This window comes from Lissotriton helveticus, chromosome 3_1 (genome assembly GCF_964261635.1).
Source record: "Lissotriton helveticus chromosome 3_1, aLisHel1.1, whole genome shotgun sequence".
Classification (NCBI taxonomy): domain Eukaryota; kingdom Metazoa; phylum Chordata; class Amphibia; order Caudata; family Salamandridae; genus Lissotriton; species Lissotriton helveticus.
In genome coordinates, this window is record NC_136061.1 from 1,200,720,970 (window position 1) to 1,200,734,963 (window position 13,994).

At 42.6% G+C, this 13,994-nt stretch overlaps 1 long non-coding RNA gene across 1 annotated transcript in view; it reads left to right on the top strand.

The window, feature by feature from the left end:
* The first annotated feature begins 9,194 nt into the window (after positions 1–9,194).
* Positions 9,195–13,994, top strand: part of LOC144823372 (uncharacterized) — a 42,377-nt gene continuing 37,577 nt past the window's right edge. The window contains exon 1 of the long non-coding RNA XR_013608776.1: positions 9,195–9,303. This is a non-coding gene — a long non-coding RNA (uncharacterized LOC144823372). The remainder of the gene's footprint in view (positions 9,304–13,994) is intronic.

Here is a 13,994-nt window from a genome sequence, read left to right on the forward strand (position 1 = left end):
TTCATCCTGCCAAGATGGATAAAACAAACTTTGAAGCAAGAACTGCTTCATTGGGTATTGGTGACAAATTCCTCAACTCCACGTGACAACTCAATTTGTAGGTTACAACATTTGGGGTCTTTATATCGAAACACTCCTTGTTATCTATACCTTTATAATGAAAAATTGCTTGTCTTGAGCAGTCATGAAAGAAGAGATAAATATTACAGAGGGTGTTTAGGAGTCTCTGAATTTATGGTTAAGTTGCTGTTTCTACAAAAAATGCATGTTTTATTTTTGCTAATAACTCCGTACAAGGAATCTGAATGAGAAATTCCATTTGCTTGGTCCATCCACCTCAGGTTCTTTCTATAAATGTTCGTGCAGATTGGTCAAAGTGGTGAGACGTTCATGCATAGATCCAAAAGTAATGCCATTTTAAATCCCACTGGATTCTTTGCACTCCACTCCAGCTCTATTGTGTTACGTTATGTGTATTTGTAAAGTGTACTATCACCCGCGAGGATATCCTGATTCTGAGCATGTGTGTGTGTCTAGCCCCGCCTATGGTAGGTTGGTTAAATAAAAAGCCAGGTCTTCAGCTTCCTGGGGAATTCTAGAAGAGAGGAGAAGGCTCTAATAAGGAGTGTGAGGTTGTTCCACACTTCAGGAGTGAAGCAAGAGAATGCCGGTCCTTTAATCTTGTTCTGTGCATGCATGAAATGTGCGAGTAGGAGTCCTGGGGAGTGGAGGGGTCTGGGTGGCTGATGGAAGGAGATGCAACTGTTCAGGTAGGTGGGGTCTAGGTTGTATAGTGCATTGAATGTGCGTGTGAGGTGTCTCAAATGAGCATGTTTGTGTATCCAGGAGCCAGTAGATCTCTCCTAGGTGTGGTGTGATGTGACTTCTTTGTATGAGGTCGAGGATGAGTGCAGCTGCTGGGCTCGGTGCACATTGGGTTCTGCGTGTTAACCAGAAAATCTTCCCTGTGAGTGGATTTGCTCACATCTAAAATTGCACCATATCGGTGAGATAATACATGGTAAGGAATCGCTTTGCAAGTGAATCCAAAATGTGAATGTACAACTGCTATTTGCTTACCTAAGACCAGGGCCACTAGAATTACGCAATTCTCAGCACTGCATTTTACACAGTATTAAAGATGTATTGCATTTGCCACGTAGTCCATTATCTGCTGCAGAGTGCGCAGATTTTAACCCCAAAACATTTCTTGCTGAAACGATCACAACTTACTGAAAACACAGAGACGTGCGTTAATGTGCAGTGGAAGGCCCTTTACAAATGTTGATTAGCCACATTTCTGTTCATTGCTGTATTTGTTGATGTAGTACTAATGAGAAGAAAACTTTTTCAGACAGTGTTAGCATGTACAAAAATGGCAAAATAATGAAGTAATACTATCACAAACATGCAGCATGAACCAGCATAATTTGCCCCTTCTTGCTGCATAATGTAGTCATCCCCTGATGCATACTTTGTCCTCTTCTGAGCATAATTTCATAGGCTCTGCCTAAGACCAGTGTATAGAACAGACAATCTCATGTGTGCTACTTTTATTTTGTATATGTGTAGCCTTTGCTACACAATGCAGCTGGTGTGGGAAGTGCAGCTCAAAGTCACTGTGAGTTACATTGCACAGATTGTGAATCGTTGCTAGAAAAGGTATTAGGTCTCCGACCTTCACCCCCCAGGAAATGTACCAGTGTCTTAACAAGAGCACCTGCCATTGCCATATTGCTTGGTTCCTGGGTAGCCCATCTCTCATCTGTGCGGGAGGGAACCATGTACCTAGTGTTGGTGTAATGTGAATAGCCAGAAAATTAAAAAAAGACCACATTTTGGGCCATACTTCTAACGTCACTCAGGGAGTCCCACCCTCCCCTAAAGAGTTGTCTTTAGCATTCGATGTTCTTTCCTTCCTCCTACCACCCTCCCCTCTGTCCACCGTTCCATACCTATAGCCCTGTTTTCAACCTTCCTTCAATTTATCTTTTCACCAACCAGTCCTTCCATTTATCCTTTCACCCTTCTTTTACTGGTGCTTTTACCCTTCCTTCCCCTTTCCTTCAATCCTTTCCTCCATCATTCCTGCATTCCTTTCACCCTTGATTCTGTTCCCCTTCTTTATCCTTTCTACCTCCTCATCTTTCTTTCCTCCACTAGTCCCCTTTTCCTCTGTCTGTCCTCTTTCCCTCATGTTCCTCCTTTCTCTGTCGCTGTACTAGGCAGCTCTTGCCCCACACCCATCAGCTCAGCCCTGCATTCACACAGTCTTTTGTCATATATTATGGCCCATAAAGCACGTCACATTTTAGTGAGTCCCAGCTCCTGAGCCCTCGGAGGAAGCAGAGAGGCAATGCCCCCGCCCCCGCCCCCGCTTTAGGTGATAGCGTGGGAGGTTCATGGCCACAATGGCGGAGTGTTTCTTTCAAAGCCGTCTGATGACCCTGTGTGCCCTGTGAAAAGTTCAAAACATCGCGAAGCATCACGAACAGCCAGGGAATTAAGGTTTTGGTGCGGTCCATGTTTATTTATTGGGGGGTTACTTTTCAGGGGGTGCTCGTCCACCCTCGGACATAAAATAACAGAGTGGAGGCTCCAAGGTTTATTAAACCTACTTTATTCATTGAGGAAAGAACATGGGCGCCGCCACACCCTGTGACATTTACTCTTCAGAGTTAGAAATCCTCCCACTCACTGGGTAAATAGAACTCTGCCTACCCCTTCCGGGTGTGCAGGTTAGCTGTGCCCACTGCTGCCACAGGTGACGTGCCAGAGGTAAGATTGCAGTGCAGGGCAGGGCGTGGGGAGAATGAACGCGCCCTATTCATTGTAAAGGCGACATAAACAATGCCTAAACACTGTGTTTTTATGTCCCTGTCGGAGGGAGAAGTATTCGCCCAATTCATTGTAAAACTTAAACCTCCCACCAATGGAAGGATATTGTACTGGAAACGCACAATGTAAGCTCCACCCCTATTTGTCACAGCAGAGCCCTACATGTATTAGCACCATATATCTGCTGTGTGCCTTAGCCTTAGTAAGGTAAAGTGGAGCTCCAAACATACTGCTGGAATGCATTCACTGTAGAAATTAGGGATTCACATAAGTGTGTGCTCTAATGTCTTTATTATAATCTTATAAATGTTAATTCTTGTTCACACATACTTGTGTATTTGGAGTTATACTGCTTTTTCTGAAGTTTACATTACTTTTGTACTCATGCACTCCTTTATTAATGTTTGAATTTACTATGTAACTGTAGGTGCACGTATTATTATTATTATTATTATTATTATGCGTTCTTATATAGCGCTCGATTACCCGTAGGCATCTCGGCGCTTGCCTTGGGAACCCGTCCTGGCTTTTTTCCCTGTGAGACACCCATACTGGGCATCCCCAAGGTGAAAGCCAGGCATCCCGCCGCGGGGGGGCCGTAGTGGAGATTAAGCAGGCTAATGCCCAGAGCTGCAGAGTGTGAACCCGTGATTTGAGTAGGCACCGAAACGAGAATTATCAAGTCCGTGGATATTTGGGCTCAAGACCCTGCCGCGATATAAACATGCATCTGAATGTGCACATTGACTGTCTTTCTAAGTGAGCCTAGCCAAAGGCTTTAAGGATGTGGTCATCAATGTTTAACCTTCAAGGTAAAAGTTTTTCTTGCTGCAGTGTTCTTTCTCTTGCAGGTGCGTTCACATAATCTCATAGCTAGTGAAAGGCATATTGTGTGTAAGAGATAGTGAGGCCCAGGAAGAGAACTTTTGGCTAGATTGAGAGGCTCTAATGAAGTCAGAAAAGACTCCTATTCATGTTGTATCAGGAGCAGGAAGACATCCAAGGCCGTCCTGATGTTCAAACCGTGGGATTGGAAAATCGAGTGAAGTTGCCAAATTTCTACTGTGAGAAGGTGAAAAACGACTGGAGTCAATGACGTGGAATTCTTAAATGTTCTGTTTGTTTAATTGTTGTTCAGACTGTTGTCTTTAGAGCAGATACCATTTGGACTAGGAGAGGTACAGACCTCTCTGTTCATATTTCCATTGTGTGGCTTTGGAGATATTTTACTAAAGTCTCCACTATGATGACACCCTCCCAGGGGTGTAGGAGTCAGTACATTTTTGGGGGCGGACAGGGAGAGGCTTGGGGACTTTCTATTGACCCTATACAAAGTGCCTGTTGTCGGCGAGAAGGCTCCTATAAACATAAACAAATACAATTACATAGTACTGAAGAGAAAAAGAAAGGCAAGCATGTAGTCACAGTTTGCGGGTGGGCTTTATTGCTATTTACCTCTGCAATTATGCAAGGGTGGATGTGTGATGTAAAGCATAGGTTTTGGATTCGAAGAGTACCCTTTAACACTTTCACAAAACTTTACAGCTGCCTCATGGAAGCGTAGATGTATGTCCAAAGTCCTGCCTACTGTTTTTTAGTAGATGTGGCTTTGCATCAAATACCATGGGTGGTTGCAAGGGAACGCCCACTTACAACCCATGGAACTCCTTGCCGCAAAGTAGTATGTTGCTCTACTCTGCTTTACTGTAGGCCATTTTCCAAAGCAAATCAGAATTAATGTTGGAAAGTAAAACTCAACATAACACGAGTCGCAATTAAGGAATACCTCCCCATTCATTCCTATGGGCCATGAGGCCCATAGGAATGAATTGGAACACATTCTCAATTTGCGAATCGCAAATAGCGAATCGCAAAATGAGAATGCGATTTCAAGGGTGCAGGGGTGTCCAAAGGACACCCTGTTGCACCCCTGAAATTGATCTGTGCACATGTGTTGCGCACACACATGCCCTTAGGGCATGTGTGTGCGCAACATGAAACTTTGAAAAATGCACTTTAGTGCATTTTTCAAAGTTTTTGAAAATTACCATGAAGTTGAACTTCATGGTAATTTGCGAGCCCTATTAGCGAAATCGCTATTTTTAAAACTTTAATGCATTGCATTTAAGGAATCTCAATTTGGGATTCCTTAAATGCAAGTAATCGCAATTTAGCGAATTCTTAATTTGTGATTTTTGCATTTGGGATGATGCATCCCAAATGCAAAAATACCGGTCGCAAAGGGGCAGATTCTGAGAATCTGCCCCTTTGCGAGCGGTTTTTAACTTCATGCATCTGGGCCTAAGAGCCTAAATTATTTGTAGCACAAAGAGTCATGATTTAATGATTCCCCTACTCTATAGCACAACATGAAATACATTAATAAATCATAGGGAAAGGAAAAAAACATGCTTTAAAAAAGCAATAGTATTTTAACTTCACATGTATTCATTGATATACACCATATAATGAATATGAACTATGTTATTAGCTGAAATTGTTCCTTATTGCCAATACAGTTTGATTCACGATCATGTCAGTATCACTTGTGCAAAGCACAGGAGTGAAGGTTTTATTCACGCACATTTTCATACATTAACAATAAATAAAGCAACAGCTGTCCAAAAGGTGGTAGCTTTTTAGTTATTTTTTTAAATAAATTAGAAGAGTGTGTATTCCACTGCTAAAATCATTTATTTTACAAAATCGAAATGGAATGTCCTGGTTCCACTAAGATCTGCAAAAAGTAGATAGTACTCATCCAGACTCTGTTTACCTTCTGTTCTTGCAGGGGTGGCAGGTGATCTTTGAAAGTGGTTGGGCGTAATACTTGCCCTGGTTTGCAATGAGGGGCATGCTGAGAATTGTATCTAGTATGCTAGCGCTAGCATTTTGCCAGGGCTGCCTCTATAAACCAAGAATTATCTTCAGTACATCACAGCCAACTGCAGACTTGGAAGCATAGCACCACATTCTCTCTCATACTCATTAACATCCCCTCACTAATTCTCAATCATTTCCACTCACTGTCGCTGGGACTCACTCATAAATGATCACACACTCACTTGCACTCACTCATTCTTTCTGTCTCAGTCTCACTCAGTCCCATTTTGACCCACTCATTCTAATTCTTTTGCATGCACTCTCTTTTACATTCACTCTTACTCACTCATAGTTACTAACACTCACTTTCAATCAGTCTTACTCTCATTCATTCAGTCTGACTTTTTCTCATTCAGTCTTAAGCATTCCTTCTCTGTCAAACTCACTGTTACTCTCTCATTCTCACTCACATTCAATCCCAATAACCCTCCCTCACACAGTGACAGTCTTCACACCAACTTTTATTCTTTCTCACTCACCCTCTCTTCCAGTAATTTTCTCACTCACTCATTCTTACGCAGTCTCTCTCAAACTCATGTAATGACACTCCACCTCACTCGTTCTCACTCACAATGAGTCACTCAATCTCTTTTACGTATTCTCACCGGCACCATAGACACAGCATAGATTTAAAAGAACTTAACTTACTTCAGCTGATATTAAATGTCTTCTTTCCGACTCTTTCTGCTCCATTTTTAGGTCTCCAATAGGGAACAATAGACTATTTATTATTAGCTTACTAAAATGGGCAGAAAATCAGGTGAAGCCCAGGCACCTCATAAGTGCAATTGGCTCTGTGTTCTTGGCACCGATGTTGCCACTTCAAAGGTCAGGGTGTCACAAAGAAGTGGCAGGGGTTCCAAAGGGTACACAAGGGTCACAACTGCAAGCCCCGACCACCCCTAATCAAGGTTAATTCGTGGATTTCCCCAAATCTTAGCTCTGTATATCCCGTTTGCCTCATTTCCCCCTCTCTCGCTCTAAAACATGTATTCCTCTCGCTCTCTCTCCCACCTGTCTCTCTTTATTACTTCACTTACTCCTATCTCCCACTCGCTCTTTGAACTTTCTCTGCCAACCTATCTCCCAGCCTTCACCCCTTTCACTCTGATGTCGCTTTTTCACCTTTTAACTCTCTCTGCTGTCTCTTTCTAGACTATTTGTCACTATTGTCACTGCCGTCTCTCCCTCTATTTCTTTCTATATTAGTTGCATCTTGTTTATTTTCCACTTGTTTTGTCTCTGACCTTTCTTTCCCTCTCTGCCTCTATAGTCTTTTTTTGTGACTCTGTTATTTCTCACCTGTCTGTGTGGTATGATCTCTTCCTCTCTTCTTGTCTCTCTGCTGCTGCTAGTCCTTCATTAACTATTCCTTTGTCCTTGTCTCTGCCATATTTGCCTGCCACCTGACATAAGTGTGTTAAAGATATTTTAGACTCCTATTTTGCCAGGACCGCTCGACTATCAACAATTAACTGTGTTGCAACAGTTACTTTCGGTTGTAGCATACTGCCTTCAGAACAGACTGCAAAGTCAGCTCCTGACAGGGCCACACGCTCATTGATGGGAACAACATTTTGCTTCTGTGCAGTGTGAATTCCACTGATGGGTTGTGTTTATTTCTGTCAGCCAAACTCTCTGTTTGCTGCTGAGTGATAAGAAAGTGTAACAAGAGCACAGTTTATCTTTCATTCCTGACTCTGCTTTAACCACCTCTAGGGGTTGCAATGCCTGGGCCAGGGGTCACAAGGGGGAAGACAAGGGTCGCAGTTGCGACCTCTGCCAACCACTAAATGAGGTCTATGAATGTTTGCACTGGGAAAAGCTTCACATCATTAGTACCAGTTTAACATCTAAGGATAGGAATAAGCAACTGGAGGCTTGACAGGTCAGCGTGTCAATGGATTCCCACTGTGCTGCAATTCATATTGCTGCAGTTTTAGTAACTTATCGTCTGTTTGAGTTCGAATCCAGTTTTTGACAAACTCTGAAGATCATGCAGCAAATGATGGATTATGTGACAAATAATACAAATAAATAAGCTGCACAACCACATTCATTATTCAAGTGGCCCTGCTTATGGCCAACTCCTCAACATGATATTAGTAAAAGTCACAAGCTGGTCCCCGCACACGTGTACAAAAGATTAGCACGACACAGGATGATATTACTTGTCAAGACTGATTACACTCACTCTGATTCCAAAAGCAGTCACCATCAGCTGACCCATCATGAATTCCAAAAGCAGCACGTGACCCCTTTGAGCAGTAAATGTGAGAAAATGTAGAACAGGAAAAAAACATCTGGTGAAAAGTCACAAAAATGTAAAGGTTCGAGACAAAAGCCCTGAAGATCCTACCGCTAGACATTTAAACATTCTGTGTTTCAGGGAATGGATTACAGCAGACCAGCCACTCCACCTCTAAGAGTGCGGTCCTAGCATATGATTGAATCGCACACATATCAAGGGTCTGGCTTAAGAGGCTCTTGCAGCTGCTTCTTGAAAAAAGCCATGCTGAATATAAATCAGGGATGAACATGATTAATTCAAGGATCTGGGGCCATATTATCAAGAAAGGGCGATCTATTATAGCCGCTTTTATCGGCAGGAAACTGCCGCTAAAGCTGCGATAATGGGCTTGATAATACGCCCTTGTTAATTCCTATAGAAGCCCAGGTTGTGGTGTTAACCTGGGCTTCTATGGGAATTCACAAGGGCATATTATCAAGCCCATTATCGCCGCTTTAGCGGCAGTTTCCTGTCGATAAAAGCGGCAATAATGTATCGCCCTTTCTTGATAATATGGCCCTTTAATTTTTTGGCTTAGGCTCTAAAATGTTTAGAGAAGAATATATATAATATTCCGTAACACAGAAAAAAGAGAAAACCTTGATATAGCTGCAGGCGTGGCGGGCACAGGGAAGAGCTGTTGGGCGGGGCGTGGTGTGTGAAGTCAACCGACGACTTGATAGGTAAAATTAAATAAAACAATGAATACATCAATTTCTTGGATTGCTATGAGTTCCTCGTCCAGCTTAGTTTCCCTGCGATGTGTGCTCTAATGGGTGTAGTGCCTAAAAGATATAGCGCTCCGAAGAACTATGCAGTGAGCACCTAACACGGTAACATCCGCTTTCAATGGAATGTAGAACTGAGTAGAAAGGAAAAACTTCCATGAGCCTGCTGCTTTCAAGAACCTTTATTTGGCATAGGTCTGACTTGGAGCAAAATTCACAGACTCTACCCCTACACAATAAGCAGCAAGTTTGCGCAATATAAACAATCAGGAAATGTGCAAGAACATGGCCCCTATTCTCACAGGGGCTTTCCAAAACTTTCCGAGTGCTATTTTTTTTATTCTCCATGAAGCTAGAAGGGTTTACTAGAACATTGGCATCTGCTTAGTTAAATGTGAAATTTAACAGACCCACCCTCCTGCCAAAGGAAGGAAATTGTTCATGCCTTTTTAAAAAAAAATCTACAATTTACAGAGAAATGAAACCGAAAGCCACTGGCTGAAATGATATAAAACGTCCGCGGCACCGGTGTTCAGAGACACACCTTGAGACGCCTTCTCCACGGTAAGTTCTGCATTTAGAGCATGTTTATTTGCAAACATGACTGGTGAATTGCGCAAGGTTCCTTTCTCGGGTAGGCTCGAAATGTGTGTGTGTCTGTTTGTTTATCTTTATTTTTCATACAATATTTGACTAGCTGGTTTCACTCATCTGAAAACAATTTCTTAACGCTCATATGTTTTTTCATCTGTTTCTTGAGCCCATCAAAACAGAAAAGTGAGAGCAGCCCTGTGAGAAGAAAGATGCATGTGGTGTATGTAGGAAAGCTCAGTGGGTTCAGCCACCGTTGCAGAGAAGTGAGTGGAAGCTCGAAGGTCACAGGTTTCAGTGTCAACTCATATGATTATACTTTCGGGGTGTAAGAAACGAGAACTCTTAATACAACTCACTCTGTAGTGCAGAGTATTTAAAGTGTTAATTCATTTTAAAAAATCCTTGACCACGTGTTCGAGCTACAGAACTGTTTGAACAGAAAAGTCGTACAAGTACATTTTTCAGCTCTATGATTTTGGTTCAGTGACTATTTACATAGAAAGCGCTTTTGGTTTTGCTAATAGCCCTGCATACACTAAATTCGCATTCAATTCGGTAAATGTTTGTCCCATCCACCTTAGACTGTTTCAATTATATTTCATATACTTGATCTAAGTTTAGGTTCTTTTTGTTGTTTTCATTAGCGCGAACACGACCCGAGGGTATCCGAGCGATTTACATGAGCACCTTGCGTTACAGGCGGGCACGCTCCTTTTAGTTAGGTGCGGGGAAATTACGTGATTTGCCCAGAATCACAGAACGTTAAGCGTCCCAGCCGACACTCGAGCCTGGTTTCCCTCGCTCTAGCCGTTAGGCCACATGTGATAGACCCAAAGGGTTCCCATTTCCAGGGCTTTCTTTGTAAAATAATAAGTGCTCGTGCCCAAAGCGCTGCTCACACATCCGTGGGCGGCGCTATAAAATGTCCCAGCGACGAATACCAAAGCTGTGTAGTCCGGAATCCACCTCGGGGCTTTTTTTGGTTGCCAGACACTCCCCGGCCACTAATCTCACTCTTGCAGGTTGCTGCCAGCTGTCTCCTTTTGTGACGGTTTTTTTCTCCGTTTTTCTCTTCCTGTTTATTTCTCCTGTAATGTATATACTTTTCGCTCTGGTACTCCAGGGAATTGTCTGACGTATAAAAATAAGAGCGGGTCTCCAAAATTGAGCACTGCCCATGGTTTTTAAGACTAATAGGGATTTTCGTTCTTCAATCCGTAAATAAAGCATTGAACAGGTTTACACTAAGCTTGATATGAAGTTAGAAATGTACTATGAACAGATTTTTTTGTATGGTGAAACAAACTCCTCTCTAGTTTTTGAGACGATTACAGGAAAAGGTGTCAGTTGGGCTTCAAAGAGTAAATAGTCGGTGTGGCGTGTGGGTATTTTAACCACTTATTTCCGGATTTTCGGAAACCTTTGGTCAACGTACAGTTCACGATCAGCAGTTAAATTTAACACTAATGCCCAGACTTCTGAGCCACATGCGAACGGGGTGCAGACCCCTGCAGTTTGAGTGACGGCAGAGGCCGGACTTTGTTGTTTTGTCTTTCAGTGTTTGACTCCTGGCGGCGCGTTAGACATATGGCCAGCGACTGCCGGTTTACCCCCACCCTTCCGTTAACCAACATAACATTATTAACAGGACGTGAGAGGGCTTTCTTTGGAAGGCGGGGGATCTTTCGACCCCCCCCCCCGCCGTATTTATTAAAACATACAAAATAAATCAAAATTGAAATAAACAATATTTACACAATTTCGCAGAAAATGTTACAATTGATATATACAGGTATTCAGATGGCTAACCTTAACATATTTCTAGTACAAGGTATTTCCTATCCGAAACTAACATATCAATTCACATTATACAATAGTTAATTTTCTGCGTACCTATTTGGGCCTACGGCAAGGTCAATAACTGGTGTCAGATCCTTATCACTAAACCACGCCCTGCTGAAGGAGTGCGTGTGCGCAGGAGGGCCCGTTTACTGTGGGGGCACATCCCCTCCCAGTTACCACCGTACGCCCTATTAACCACGTCCTTCTGTCGAAGTGCGCATGCGCAGAGGGCCCGCTTACCATGAGGGTACATTGGCCCCCCGGACGCTCCATTAACTCCATTAAAGGGGGCCCTTGCATCTCTGCAGCGTTTACTGGCGTCATTGTGCACGTGCAGGGTGGCCAAACATCCTAGAGAAAGCGTGACTGTCTCCCCCGCACCCATGTACCCAACAGGCTGTACCTGCCCCAGGAGTTCTATGAGAGAACACTTGTCTCTCCCTTTGGGCGACCCCATTCGAGAATGGCGCCGCCCCCCTAAGGATCTTAAATTAACTGCTCACCAATCATGACCTGACCGCCTGACCAAGGCATAGTAATAAATACGATGATTGATGACCTGAAAACGGAAGAAAGTTCTAAGGAACAAAACGTGTTAATCAGACACTTTGTCATACATAAACACTTGTAACCCAAATTATGAAAACCTTCATAACACACAATAACAAATATCTGCTTTAGGGGAAGGTGGATGGGAAAATTAATTACAGCCTCCTAGAGGCTGGAAGGGGCAGGCCATGGCGGGCAGGAGTCAAATAGGCCGACTCCCTCGCTGCACGGCCTTTTAACCCTTCGCAGGCCAGGCCGGATCTAACCGGCCTGGCCTTGGTTCCCTTCGTGGCCCGGAAGTGATTCAATCACTTCCGGGTCACCGGGGAACCCGGGGCGAGTTTGGGCCGGTGCTCCCTGCCATAAGTGCGGCGGGGCCAATGTCGGCCCCGCCTTTCCATATGGCCAGGGACTGCCGGAGGACCCCCACCCTTCCGTTAACCATCATAACATTATTAATAGGACGTGAGAGGGCTTTCTTTGGAAGGCGGGGGATCTTTCGACCCCCCTGCCATATTTATTAAAACATACAAAATAAATCAAAATTGAAATAAACAATATTTGCACAATTTCACAGAAATCGTTACAATTGATATATACAGGTATTCAGATGGCTAACCTTAACATATTCCTAGTACAAGGTATTTCCTATCCGAAACTAACTTATCAATTCACATTATACAATAGTTAATTTTCTGCGTACCTATTTGGGCCTACGGCAAGGTCAATAACTGGTGTTAGATCCTTATCACTAAACCACGCCCTCCTGAAGGAGTGCGCGTGCGGGCTCATTTACCGTGGGGGCACATCGCCTCCCCGGTTACCCCCGTACGCCCTATTTAACCACGCCCTCCTGTAGCAAGCCTCACTATTGTTGTTATCAGGTATTTGCTTCCCGTGGCACAATGGTCTCACTGACTTGCTCTAAAAAAGAGAGAGTTTTCCCTAATCAACCCAGAAAGGACCGGGAAATATAGCAATACTCAAAAAAAAAGGGGGGGGTTCCTTTCTGTGTGTTCGACTTCTAAGTGTTCTCGCAAGAAACGATCTATCAATTTTGTTTTGACCCAATAACAATATTTCTCAGCCCATAAATTCATGTATTAATGAAATATTTTCCTGTATGTTTATCAAAAACAGCTTTTTTATTAAAATTTATCACAATAGAGACGCATTTTCAAATATAAATAAAATCACATATATGTATTCCATTTGTAATGGAACAAAACATTACCAATAAATAATACAATTAATTACACAATCTTTAATAATCCTTCTGTCGACGCGTTTCGGTGCTTCTTTTTTTGTTATAACACCTTCCTCAGGACACTATTAATTAAAATCAGCATATCTTCTTTCTAGAAGTGAAATACATACAGTTAGTCTCTATTCTATACATACAGTACTCTATCATTAACACTATTGGGCTTATTGAGATAGATGGTCTTACTTCATATAATGCTTTATACACGGGTACCAGGGTAATATCCCTTCTATTGTGAGCGCTGTTGATCGCCACTCCTAGTTTCTATTCATTAGGACTATCTGCGCAGAGGACAAAAATAGGTATCTCAAGGAGTGATCCATCACATCTCTTAGTCTGTTCATGCAATAACAGGTTATTCCTCACTTACTAATGACTGTCTGTGTTGAATTCCACGCCTCCTGACTATCAGCAGTGGGTCATTAATTGGTCCTCTATTTTTTCAGTCAGTCTGCATAAAAAGACACAATTGTCCTTTTCAGAATACATATATTACTCCTTTTAAAATTGTGTATAGTATGACATATATAGGACACTTACTTAAGGTTTTTGTTAGTCCATTTACACGTTGTTGATGAATGTTTGCGACCTCAGATGGTGGATTTATTTAGCCGTTGATGTTCTAGGGGTTTGTTTAACTTTAGCCCCCTCTGTATTCGTTATACAAGTATCCCAGGATTATCTTTTAGGGGCACCTATGAAAACATATATAGTACTCAATGTCACTTCTCTTATATTAAGCCTAAACATATTTAAGTTAGCATTTTAAAGATCTATTCAATGAAAGACCATTTCCGAGTCAGCTGTGCAACACCCTGATGTTATTTTGCACCAGCACTACTCAGAAATGACCCCGTGAGCTTAACGCCGTCTATGTTTCAGTTAAAGCTCCACAACAAAAATGTCATGTTCGTTGACTTCAAGTGACATTTTTAAGATGCATGTATGACTATTGCACCCTTGTCATGACTAGCAGACAGAGCATCAATCAACTTACGTGCATTTT